The following is a 13286-nucleotide window of genomic DNA, read 5'->3' on the forward strand; positions in this document are numbered from 1 at the left end:
TTCCTGAGCCCCCATTCACCTGCATTTCCCGATTTTCTGGTGACTTTCTCTTTTTTTCCCTTTCCAGATTATACCATACCTTCTCCTCATCTTTTTCTTTGATTCCCCCTCTCCATTTGTCACTTAGAGCAATCCCACTGGTCTGGACTCTCTCATCCATGTTCTTTATACTCATTACCTCATTCAGCAAGCAAAATGCCCTTTTTCTGTTAGGAATCAATTCTTCCAAGGCTGCAGGATTATAAATCACACCCTTTTGTATATTACATATGACCTTGTGTATAACTGTGTGTGTGTGGGTGGATCGGGTGCACACATGCAGGTGTGTGAGCATTTATATGTGACACTATTGATGACTTAAAGGGGTGGCTATATTCACAAGCCCTCTGGGGGTCAAATAACTATGTATTTAAAGTCAGCTTAGCCCTCTACTCATTCTGTGACTTTGCTGCCTTGTGTTTTCTTGTCTCTTGATGTTTCTGCAAGCATAAGTGGGATGGGTGTGGTGCCAGAACCACTATTGGCCATAAAGTCCACAAACATGAGAAAGTTCAAAAGATAGTGTGAATTTGGTCACAGCATTAATTAATATGTGGATTCAGCACAGGTTGGTTAAGAACATCTTGCCCTTTGTCATACAGAAGCTTTACAACTTTATGAGGTCCCATTTGTCAATTGTCATCTTAGATCATAAGTTATTGGCATTCTGTTCAGGAATTTTTCCCTGTGCCCATGTGTTCGAGGCTCTTGAGCAATTTCTCTTCTATTAGTTTGGGTGTATCTGGTTTTATGTGGAAATCTTTGATCCACTTGGACTTGAACTTTGTACAAGGCAACAAGAATGGATTGATTAAAAAACAAAACAAAAAACCAAACACACACACACACACACACACACACACACACACACACACACACACACACACAAATGGATCAATTTGCATTCTTCTACAAGCTGACTGCCACTTAAACCAGGATCATTTGTTGAAAATGCTTTTTACCACTGAATGCTTTTATCTCTTTTGTCAAAGATCAAGTGACCATAGGTGTGTGGGTTCATTTCTGGGTCTTCAATTCTATTCCAGTGATCTACCTGCCTGTCTTTGTACCAATACCATACAGTTTTTGTCACTATTACTCTGTAATACAGCTTGAGGCCAGGGATGGTGATTCCCCCAGAAGTTCTTTTATTGTTGAGAATAGTTTTTGCTATCCTGGGTTTTTTGTTATTCCAAATGAATTTGGAAAATGCTCTTTCTGACTCTCTGAAGAATTGAGTTGGAATTTTGTTGGGGATTGCATTGAATCAGTAGATTGCTTTTGGTAAAATGGCAATTTTTACTATATTAATCCTGCCAACCCATGAGCATGGGAGTTCTTTCCATCTTCTGAGATCTTTGATTTCTTTCTTCAGAAACTTGAAGATTTTGTCATACAGATATTTCATTTGCTTAGTTAGAGTCACCTTAAGTTATTTTAGATATTTGTGACTATTATGAAGGGTGCAATTTTCCTAATTTCTTTCTCAGTCTGTTTATCCTTTGAGTAGAAGAAGGCTACTGATTTGCTTGAGACACTATCAATAGGGCAAAACAGCAACCAACAGATTGGGAAAAGATCTTTATTAATCCTACATCCAATAGAGAGCTAATATCCAACATATACAAAGAACTCAAGAAGTTAGACTCCAGAAATCTCAGATAACCCTATTAAAAATGGGGTGCAGATCTAAACAAAGAATTCTAAACTGAGAAGTACTGTATGGCTGAGAAGCACCTAATGAAATGTTCAATATCTTTAGTCATCAGGGAAATGCAAATCAAAACAACCCTGAGATTTCACCTCACACCAGTGAGAATGGCTAAGATCAAAAACTCAGGTGACAGCAGATGCTGGCGAGGATGTGGAGAAAGAGGAACACTCCTCCATTGTTGGTAGGATTGCAAATTGGTACAACTACCCTGGAAACTCCTCAGGAAGTTGGACATAGTGCTACCTGAGGACCTAGCTATACTACTTCTGGGCATACACCCAAAATATGCTCCAAAATACCACAAGGACACATGCTCCACTATGTTCATAGCAGCCTTATTTATATAGAGAGAAGCTGGAAAGAACCCATATGTCCTACAATGAAGGAATGGTTACAGAAAATGTGATATGTTTACACAATGGATTACTACTCAGCTATTAAAAATAATGACCTCATGAAATTCTTAGGCAAATGGATGAAACTAGAAAATATCCTGAGTGAGGTAACCCACTGATTAGTACTCACTTGATATGTACTCACTGGTAAGTGGTTATTAGCTGAAAAGCTCAGAATAACTAAGATATAATTTACAGACCACATGAAGAAAAAGAAGAAGAAAGACCAAAGTGTGAATGCTTCAATACTTCTTAGAAGGGGGAACAAAAACTCCCAGGAGGAAATACAGAGACAGAGTGTGGAGCAAAGACTAAAGGAAAGGCCATCCAGAGACTGCCACACATGGGGATCCATCCCACATGCACTCATCAAGCAGTCACTATTGTGGAAGCCAAGAAGTGTATGTTGACAGGAGCCTGATATAGCTGTCTCCTGAGAGGCTCTGCCAGAGCCTGACAAATTCATAGGTGGATGCTTGCAGCTAACCATTGGCCTGAGAATGGGGTCCTCAATGGAGGAGTTAGAGAAAGGACTGAGGGAGATGAGAGAGTTTGCAATCCCATAGGAAGAACTACAATATTAACCAACTAGGCACCCCAGAGTTCCCAGAGACTAAACCACCAACCAGAGTACACGTGGAGTGAGGAATGGCTCCAGCTGCACATGCAGCAGAGGAGGGCCTTGTAGTGCATCAATAGGAGGAGAGGCCCTTAGTCTTGTGAAGGCTCGATGCCCCAGTGTAGGGGAATGCCAGGTAGAGAGGGATGAAGTAGTGGGTGGGTGGGGGGCACCCTCAGAGAAGCAGGGGGAGAGGGGATGTGATAGGGGTTTCCATAGGGGAAACCAGGAAATGGGATAATACTTGAAATGTAGATAAAATATCCAATAAAATGAAAAAAATAAAGAACATCTTGTCATCAACTGCTCTGTTTCCCACAGGCAGGTGAACGTTCTCACAGCTCCTGATTTTCATGTTGAATTATTATCAACCACTCAAAGAATATTTGTAAAAAATCACCACTCACTTATATAACAATCTATGCAATGGTCACATCTCTCTCTCTCTCTCTCTCTCTCTCTCTCTCTCTCTCTCTTTCTCTCTTTGAGCTGAGGACCAAACCCTCTACCACTGAGTTAAATCCCCAACCCCACTCATCTCTTTTTTTAAAAAATTTTGACTCAGGAAACACAGATGTGTAGAAAAATGAAAAGAGCCTGGGGTTAAAAGTCAGAGGTTTTCCTTGGGCCCCAAGTTTAAGCAACAAAGTGACCTAAAGTTGTCTGCTTGGACTTTGGGCCCTTTAGCTATAAAATGATAATGTAATTAAACTACTGGATTATATTCAAATCAAATGAGAATCAGAATAATAAAATCAGACTCCATGGTGGTGGTGATTATATATGTGTGTTGCCTGTTCTAAGAGAGATAAGCAATATAAAGTTGGATTGGGAGGGTAACTAAATGATCAGAATATATTCTATGAAATCATCCAAGAATAATGGAAAATATTGAAAAGAAAGAAAGACTAAGAGCATCGAGCACCACAAAGATTCTGGATGCTACGACATAGACACAGAGATATAGAGAGGAACAAGATAACAATGAGATACATTTATATAACCTCAAAATCAATATAGTTCTACAAATGGGCCATCTTCTTACTGTCAACTAGTAAGTGCAGCAAGAATGCTAGCAACAAAGAGCCTAAAATTCAGAGGAAAAATAGAAATGAATGGGATGGGAAATTGGTGGACAACAACCTTGAAATTGGTTGATCTGAGACGTGAGTCTTCATGATTCTTCCTAATCTAGTCATCCATTGGAAAGGCTTCAGAGTAGACAATTTAGACTTATTCTGGACTATCTAGTATAATTGGCCTTGCCAGGACCTAGTAACCTACATTTAAATCTGAACTCTGCCACTTTGGGACTGCCCACTTTCTATAGGTCATTCAACTCATTTGCAAATATGAACTCCATGATGCCTCCCTTCCCAAGGTAATTTGTTCATGGAAACTAACTTGTATTTATTAATGGTAATTTGTGACACATTACATATAGGATTTGTACTCTCTATTTTTAGTCTCCCTGGAATGTTATCTTAGCTGAGGATAAAGAGAAGAATTTCATAGCTTTATGTTTGGCCAGTATGATCAGGCAACTGTGTAAATACTACCTAGTCAGTCTCCAGGAGGTGTTATATGATGACAGACATCTCTTTCTGCAATTCTTCCTGAACAAGTAATATGAAATTAACCTCTCTCTCTCTCTCTCTCTCTCTCTCTCTACCCCTCTCTTTCTTTCACTGTGTGTTTGTGTGTGTATTCATGCTGTGAAGATCAATTTTTTCCCATACTCTATCATTAGAAGTTGTAGTCATATCTTTAGCTTTAGTCTAAATTAGTTTCCAAGGTCATTAAATCAGCAAGTGGGAGAAGTTATTTTCAGATACAATTCAAGGGTTCGAAATGATTTGATTTATTCTTTAAAATTGGAGAAAGTATTCCCTTTGAAGACACACGAAATTGGAAACTGGGTTCCTTTGTTATATCTGATGAAATACAGGTGGCCAGAATTAAGCATATTAATTCTTCTGGCCATTGTGTTTAATCACAAGCTCCTGTCCTGTTGCTTTCTTGCTCATCATCTTTCTCTTCCCTGCCGGAATTTGTAACAAGCAGGGAGGTAGGTTAGTGGTCTGGCAATGGTTTTGATGAGCAGTGAAGCTGTCTAGCTGGATGGCGATGGTGGTAGCTGCTTCATCAGTAGATCATGACACTGAATTTACTGGCAAGTTCATTACTCACCTCTCCCCATCCTCTGGCATCTCGCTTGTCATGAAAGAGAAAGAAATATTGGCTTCAGTGTTAGGTTTTCACCCCAAATCTGTTCTTGCTGAAGCCATTTTGGTGCTATTATGTTTTGTATCAATAAAAAGTTTTATGTATACATCTGTCTTAAAGGAGGTCCAGCCTTAGCATAAGATACAGTGCTAGGTAATAGACCCACTGTCTCTAGACAGAGTGATATAAAAGAGGGTATACTACATACAGAGCCTCTAGGCTATAAAATGAGCAAACACTAGTGAGACAAACACTGGACTCTGAACGGTCTAGCATAGAAGATGACTCAGTGATAGGACGTCGTGTTGTTCCAAGTGTTGCGTCACTGAGAAAGACAGGTTGCAAGGACCATTAGGAAAGCAGTTTGGGGGAAATAAACTCAAGCTTGCTGAGGTCTTTCCTTCTACCAGGAGGGAGCTGCCATGACAGTTATCATCTGTATAGGCATGGTAGCAAGCTTTTGGTGAGAAGTATGGCTGTTCGTTCACTCTACTGCTCAGGCTGACCTTAAACTCCGAAGATAAAGTAGTGATTGCCTGTCTTTATTTCCTGGGCATTTAGGACAGCAGGCATAAAGTTGGACTCTTATCATCCAGTATTGAGAATACTATCTTTTTTTTTCTTAAAAGAAAGAAAGAGTTCTTTAAAAGAATTCCAGAAGTGGTTAAGTGGAGAAAAGGATAAAGTCCTAAAAATATTGAGATTTATTTTGAGTAACTTGAGTGGATTTAATGAGCAAAAGATTTGCAAAAGACAATTGTACCTCTTAAGGGTTCAAGTATCTCTTCCCCTTCTCTACTGAAGAAGAAACGTTACCTGAGCCATGTGGCAGTCAGCTGATATATATCTACAACTGTAGCCTTTTTTATTTATATTATTCAAATTGTATTGGACCCAGCTCAACCTCCTAACTGGAAAAACTACTAAATGTAATTTTCTATGAAGGCAACAGTCCTTGTGTAAGCCAAACTTATTTCCTTTGTGGTGTTTCTTATGCAAAAATTCTGATAACAGCACCTTTCAGTCATGGGTAACAGTGGAGTGTTGCTTTATCAGGGACCAAGAAGTTGACAGGAACACAGCACAGAAATATCTGCATTTTTGGTGGGCATCCTGGCTGCAAGACTGCAAGCAGAGTGATATGGGATTCCTCTCTCCACAGGGAAGTTTGAGAGTCTCGCTCAATGCAAGCATTGTCATAAGCTTTAAAAACCATAAATATCAGGTTTCAATTCCAGGATTATCATTTACTTGCCCATATTTTGAAGTATTTTGTATAACTTCATTACATATCAGTTTTATTCATGAACATAAAATACAAGGCTAGCATGTACAGATGAACAGCACTTGACACACATGCTCAGAAATGTTATCTGCTATTAATCTCTCTAACCTAATGTCTAATAATAGTTGCATTATTAAAAATAATAACATTAACAACAATTATTATGTATATTAAATAATAGCATGAAAGTTAAACACTCAAAAGAATACTTGTTTCTGTTCTCATATTTCCTACCTTCTTTGAAATCCAGAAGCTCAACAACCGAATTCCCAGAGATGGTCAGGAAGTAATTCACTGGCTTTGATTTTATTTTTTGGTATGCATTTCCCTCTGTTCACTAGGAAAGGCTATCAGTCAGAAACAGAATGAATAAAAATAAATAATAAAAGATATGACAGGTTAAGCTTGGCCACAGCAAGAATGGGAATAGTCAAAAGGGACAGATATATTTAATGACTGATACATTTATCCAAAGGAATCATTTACACTGGCTAGGAGCCCAATTAAACCTGTAAAATGGAAATTCAGAAAATCAGATTAACGAGCCAGTCATTAGTAAGGAAAAGACGCAGCTAATTCTGTGTTTAGCATGAAGGATGGGCCCAGAGCAAATAATTGGATGACATTCATCAAATGTGAAATAAAAGGTGCCACTGACGGGGAAAGTAGTAATAATCTCTCGGATTTACAGTGCTAGAAAATTTGCTTGTAAGGAAGAGAAAAGTTCATCAAAGTAGATTAACAGTGGCTAAACTTTATTCCTCCCTGTATGGTTGCCAGAGAGTCACACAAATAATAATGGAGAGACAGTAAATACATCAGCTGGTTATCTCCACAGCACTTTGAAACCCCAATCCTGAGGATGTGGTGCTTAAGATACTGTATGGAAATAAGCCCTTGGTCATCCAGGCCTGGACAGAATTGGAGGAGAAATTTTGAGTGTCCACTTGTAGTCATGAAACTATGGATAAGCAGATTAATCCCAGAAAAATCATTATTCAGTTGTTTGTAAGTATTGATTTCCTATTCATTCCTGGGCCAGTGTTTGAGCAGTGACAGGAGTAAAAAAGCCAGTGTTGACTTTCTGGCTGAACTATGAAAAACTATTAAATGTTGGATGTATTGACTGAGATCTCTCTGATCCAGTCCCTTGACCTGGAAAGTATAGAAATGACGAGGTAAACTGTGTATCACAGCATCTTCCATTACCGAACACTGCTTTTTAAAATGTCCCCATCAATGTCATAACAGGCTGTCTAGGAATGCAGAAACATATACACATGTCAGTTGCAAAGCTTTACAAGTATGATTTTTCTAAAAAAAAGGTGTAAGAAATAAATATGTTCTATTTTATAGTGAGATGAAGAAGAACGAGTTATGATTCTTCCAGCCATTTAGAGAAATGGTTGTAGAGCTAAGCTTCCCGAGGTTCAAATTTGTCTCGTCTTTGACCAGTCAGTTTGCGTTGAATCCATTTTCTAATGTCACAATAAAGAATAGCTAGATAATTTATGAAAGAGCTAAGGAACTTCTGGAGCGTGGTCGATGCACTCAAGAAACTCTAGTTGACTCATCGTCACTATCATATGTCTACATTCTTCCTGGAGATCTTTTCTGTTACTACAACAAAATATCACATCTGAATAGTTTATTTGAAAAGAAATATAGAGATTTGTCTCTCCCTGGTCTGGGGGCAGGCAAGTTTAAGTTTGAGGCTAATTCATTGCCAGAGGGAGCTTCATCTTTTGCTTTCAAAATGTGGCTTTCAACACCATGTCCTCTTCAGGCAAAGGAGAATGGAAAGGAAGGAGGTTTCATATATCCCTATGCATTTGTACCTCTGTGAGGGAGGATTCCTTGTGGCATAGTCTTTCCTGAAAGACTCTACGTCCTAATACTTTTGTATTTACAGATCAGGTATCAATATGAAATCTTGGAGAGAAATGGAACATTTAATCAATAGTAGTCTACTGCTGTACTCCCTGTCCAATTCTTGTTTTTTGTCATGTATAGAATGACCTCTTTCCTTCTCAGTGATCTCAAAGTTTTAATTTACAGTAATCTCAAAGTTCAAAGTCAAAGTACCATTTAAACATCCATCTAAATCATGCATGGATGAGATTTAAGGTCTAATTCACCCTCCGACAAATTGCTCTCTAGCTCTGGTTCTTATATGATTATAATACGGTGATGAGTTAGATATAGATTTGGTATCTCCATGCAAAAATCACCAAAGCAAGTAATAGAGGAAAAGTACCAGATTTCAAGTAGGTCCAAAATCCAATGAATCCAGCTACTTTAATTCTGAAGATTGAAAATGATTTTGGTTTGTCCTGTCTTTTAGGAAGACTGAGACTGGAGTTGAACCCCTATAGCTTTTCTGGGTGTAGTCCATACAGTAACATTCATGGATTGGATTGGAGTACCTGTGGCTCTCTTAGGCTGTAGTTCCATAATTGATGGTACACTCCTGGAGTCTTGGGAAGAATCTCAACCCCATTCTCAAATGGAAGCCACTGTGTTCTGGCCATACTCTTGCCACCCTTGTCCTAGTAAAGACTCAGCTGAAGATCCATGTGTGCAGTGTCCTGTCCCTTGTTCTTAGACTTTTCATTCTTGGAAGCTTAGTGGAGGCAGTCATGCTTCTATAGCCCTTGAACTCTATGCCTGTACAGTTAGTACTCCAGGAATAGCCTTGAGGTTTATTTTTTACTTTCTACAGACATTCCAAGACCCACCGAAGGCCCGACAGAGGTATCCAGAAAGATCTGCAGTATAAACTAGGAAAGGGAGTCTTAGGTGATGCTGTATAGAAAGCCCTAAGCCCTTTAGAGCATTCTTTCCTCCAAACCCTGGTTTTCTGGGTGTATCTTGGGAGTTGTAGCTTTGGAAGTCTTCCAAATGCCCCAGGGACCAATCTTTCATCCTCTTAATGAATGCCATCTGCCTTCCTTCTGTTCTTCCTAATATCCTTGTAAAATGTTTCCTTGACCGCACCTTTGGCCTTCTCACCCAAGCACATCTTTTAACTGTTTACATAACCATAGTGAGAATTTTCTAAATCTCTTGAGCACCACTTCCCTTTGGAATACAAGTTCTATTCAAAATTAGTTCTCTCATTTCATAATTAACTGTAAACTGTTTGGCATTCATGTGACAGCCTTACCTTCACTGAGATGTTTCTTCCAACAAATGTTCTAACTCTGTATATTGAAATTCTGTTGTCCATGTGTTTTATAACATATTGCCATTTCAGCTAAGTTCTTTGAAGGTAGACTTTCCTTCCATTTTTAACACATTGCTCCTGGTTTTCATCTGAACTTTCATTGGCATCACGTTCCCGGTCCTCATTTCTACCAGCATGCTGATCACAACCGCTTAAGTCTTTTCTAAGAAAACAAAGAATTCTCAGCTGAGGAATATCAAATGGCTGAGAAGCACCTAAAGAAATGTTCAACATCGTTAGTCATCAGGGAAATGAAAATCAAAACAATGCTGAGATTCCACCTCACACCAGTCGGAATGGCTAAGATCAAAAACTCAGGCGACAGCAGATGCTGGCGAGGAAAGAGGAACACTCCTCCATTGTTGGTGGGACTGCAAACTGGTACAACAACTCTGGAAATCAGTCTAGAGCTTCCTCAGAAAATTGGACATTGAACTACCTGAGGACCCAGCTATACCTCTCCTGGGCATATACCCAAAAGATGCTCCAACATACAACAAAGACACATGATCCACTATGTTCATAGGAGCCTTATTTATAATAGCCAGAAGCTGGAAAGAACCCAGATGCCCTTCAACAGAGGAATGGATACAGAAAATGTGGTACATCTACACAATGGAGTACTACTCAGCTATCAAAAACAGTGACTTCATGAAATTCTTAGGCAAGTGGATTGAACTAGAAAATATCATCCTGAGTGAGGTAACCCAATCACAGAAAAAACACACATGGTATGCACTCACTGATAAGTGGATATTAGCCCAAAAGCTTGAATTACGCAAGATGCAATCCACGGACCGCATGAAGCTCAAGAAGAAGGATGACCCAAATGCAGATGCTTTACTCCTTCTTAAAAGGGGGAACAAAAATATCCATAGGAGGAGATATGGAGGCAATGTTTAGAGCAGAGACTAAAGGAATGGCCATTCAGAGCCATTCAGGCCATTCAGGCCATTCACACACACACACACATACACATACACACACACACACACACACACACACACACACACACACACACACACACACACACGATAAGTTTGATGAAGCTTAGAAGTGCATCCTGACAGGAACCAGGTATAGATCTCTCCTGAGAGACACAGCCCCAAACTCATCAAATGCAGAGGCGAATGCCAGCAGCAAACCACTGAACTGAGAACAGGACCCCCACTGGAGGAATTAGCAAAAGGATTGAAAGAGCTGAAGGGGCTTGCAACCCCATAAGAACAACAATGGCAAACAACCAGAGCTCCCAGGGACTAAACCACTACCCAAACATTATACATGGACTGACCCATGACTGCATATGTAGCAGAGTACAGCCTTGTTTGGCACCAATGGAAGGAGAAGTGCTTGGTCCTGCCAAGGTTGGAGTCCCAGTGTAAGGGAATGTCAGGGCAGGGCAGTAAGGGCGGGATGGATGGGGAGGGGCACACCTCTATAGGAAAAGGAGATGAGGAGGGAATAGGGAGCTTATGGACAGGAAACCAGGAAAGGGAATTACATTTGGAATGTAAATAAATATACAATTTAAAAAAAAAAGACTAAAGATTTCTCTAAAGTTCACTTCACCTCAAAGTTCCATTCATTGCAATTTTTTCTAGCACTTATTTCAGTTTCTAAAGACCTTTCCATGTATTTTACTGTATATTTTAGCAACAGCTCATTTCCAGTACCAATTTATTGATCATACTATATCTGCTGTGGAGATCATGTATCTTAAACCTATAAACATCAAAACTCTAACGTTCATTGTGACTAAGATACTGGCAAGTCTATTATAAAGGCAGAGGTGTGCCCATTGTCTGTAAGGGCGCTTTCCCTGCCTGTGATGTTTGTGTGTTGTATACATTCTGCTCTCACATGACAGAAGGGTTAGAGGGGTGAGAAAAGCCTCTGATGCTCTTTGCTAACTCACCTGTTCACATCTATCCATCTTCTAACATATTCTACATCTTAATATTATTGCACTGGGCATTAAACTTCAACATGCATTATAGAAGACATGCAGACATTAAAACTGTGGCACTTTTGTCATTTGGGAAGGAAGGCAGCCTCAACAATGTCATATGACATGAAGGAGCCCTTACAGGAATCTGTATGCCACAGGAGTACATGCCTTGTGAAATAGGAAGAGGTAAAGGTTGGAGCTGATTGACAGGGCCTCAGTAAACTGATGACATCTAAGACTTTTTCATGGACTCTTGAGGCTTGTACTTAGGTCTAGGCATAATTGAGCTTTTGGAAGTACAAAGAGGTACATAGTCAGATAAAGTAGGGAGGAGGCATCTTAACGTCTGTGGGAAATTCTGCGGTAGCATAAATGCTTAGGGAAGCACTTGGGCTATTTGGACTTCCTATAGCCATCTAATATTTTAGAGCATTCGGTGGTCCATAAGAACCATAATCTATATTTATTGCTGAAGCACTAATGTTCTAAGTTATGTGTGAGATTGTGTATGAAACATCTGTACCGATGGGCAGATTTAGTGAGGTTCTATAGAGAACTAGACTTTAAGCACAGCATGTATTTGGGACGCTTTTATGTTATCTTATGTGGAGGATCCTCTTTGGGGGTTGGTAAATGCCTCAGGGCAAAATAGCTGTGAAAACCGGACAAGGGTGTGAATGAATTAAGTGCTGTTGAGTTGGGCATTTAAAAAAGTCTAATTATAGGAATTTCATATCAATTAAAAATTATCACCACCATGAATAATAGCAGTCTGGAAGTGCAGGTAAGGAGCACAGAGGTTTATGCAGATTGCTGTTAATGGTCTATCAGTTCTTTGGTGTTCAAAGTCTGGTCCCCAGATAGCAACAGCATCAAGAAACTTATAAGAAAAGACCATTCATTGACTACAACCAAATTCAATATAATAAGACTTGGTGCTCAGCAATCTGAGTCTTAATAAGTTATCTAGGTGATACTGAAGCATGCTAAAACACAAAACTATTGATGTAGTGTTTTTGATTGGCAGATGTGTTCATATGTTTTGATTTTATAATTGAAATAGAATCAAGTCAAACAAATAAATGCATAGGTTCATGCAAGGTCTAAGAGTGTCCATGTGCCCATGCCCAGGAGTTACATTTTAATCTGAGTCTATGAACTTAAAGATTATTATTAAAAGTATGAACCATCTGTCTCACTCTGTCAACACCCACTCTAAGCCAATACAAAACAATGTAGATTTATGCCAAGTACTTTAGAAAAATAAAAGTTCTAGAATTAAAAATAATACCTGGATCTCATTTAAAAATAGAGACATGCAATAGCTTTAAAGGTGAGGGAGAAAACCAGTCTCTCATCTTCATTAGCTTCTCCGCCGGGCCTTTTCCCAGGCTCTGCCTTACGCGGAGTCCAACATCTGCCCCACCCGGCAGCTTGAAGTACCTACTTTGGGGTCTTCCAATATGTGAAGAAGAGGAAGACAGCCATAGGGGAAGGCCATACATCAGAATGAGGGGTGATGGGTCTCTTTCAACAGAGATGTCGCACCCCACTGCTCCCAGCAGTTGCCGAGGGTGGCTGCCAACTTTGGCCAGGACTGATGGGTCTGGCTAGTGTCCAGCACGCGCTTGGGGAGAAGGGAGCATGTGCCTGGAGTAATTGCCTCTCCAGCAGCCTGGTTCCTATTGTCCTCCTGCTATTTTCTCTGAACAGGCCATGTTATCTTCTTCTGTGAATATTAATTTCCCCTGAGTTAGGATAATTGGACCAAGAGCAGCCTTCCACAGAGCTGTGCCATTTTGGCAGGACATTTCCACAAACCCAGCCTTGT

The 13286-nt window shown here is 39.7% G+C and overlaps 1 protein-coding gene across 1 annotated transcript in view; it reads left to right on the top strand.

Moving 5' to 3' along the window:
• The window catches only part of Sorcs3 (sortilin-related VPS10 domain containing receptor 3), a 618610-nt gene that overhangs the window by 481112 nt on the left and 124212 nt on the right, over nucleotides 1-13286 (top strand).

Source organism: Rattus norvegicus, chromosome 1, assembly GCF_021556685.1.
Source record: "Rattus norvegicus strain SHRSP/BbbUtx chromosome 1, alternate assembly SHRSP_T2T, whole genome shotgun sequence".
Lineage (NCBI taxonomy): Eukaryota > Metazoa > Chordata > Mammalia > Rodentia > Muridae > Rattus > Rattus norvegicus.